This window comes from Opisthorchis viverrini (genome assembly GCF_000715545.1).
Source record: "Opisthorchis viverrini unplaced genomic scaffold opera_v5_455, whole genome shotgun sequence".
NCBI classification, from domain to species: domain Eukaryota; kingdom Metazoa; phylum Platyhelminthes; class Trematoda; order Opisthorchiida; family Opisthorchiidae; genus Opisthorchis; species Opisthorchis viverrini.
Genome location: NW_008752116.1, coordinates 74,046 through 74,497, shown reverse-complemented (window position 1 = coordinate 74,497; position 452 = coordinate 74,046). Strand labels below are relative to the sequence as shown.

The following is a 452-nucleotide window of genomic DNA, read 5'->3' as shown; positions in this document are numbered from 1 at the left end:
CGCAGGGGGATCAGCTTGACCCCGGTCGTAACGAGACTGTTGGCGTCAATTGTGCTTCGTTGCCTTACGGTGGCTGGTGAGATACTGACTCGAGAGAAGCAAGCGGGATTCCCGCCTGTTAGGGGTTGCGTTGACTAAATCCTCACACTTCGTCGGGGGCTAGGGCGACGCCATAGGTATAAGCGACCCACAATGACAGTATTCTCGGATTTCCGAGGAGCATTCGACTGGGTCGATCGGTCTGTTCTTGACACGCTTGCTCACCAAGGAATTCCCCGGAAGTCTGTCGGCATGATACGTTCTTTTGCTCACCAGACTACCGAACGCGTAAGAGTGTATGGAGAGCTCTCCAAAAGCTTCCGTACACAAAGTGGTGTCCGTAAGGGATGCCCATCCTCATCATTCCTGTTTAGGTTCGTGATCGATGAAATCATGAGCGGAAGGGCTCTGAA

The 452-nt window shown here is 53.1% G+C and overlaps 1 protein-coding gene across 1 annotated transcript in view; it reads left to right on the top strand.

Annotated features, from left to right (window-relative positions):
- Positions 1-452, top strand: part of T265_11182 (hypothetical protein) — a gene marked incomplete at both ends in the record, with an annotated part of 15,805 nt that overhangs the window by 643 nt on the left and 14,710 nt on the right. The gene's annotated exons all lie outside the window — the stretch shown is intronic.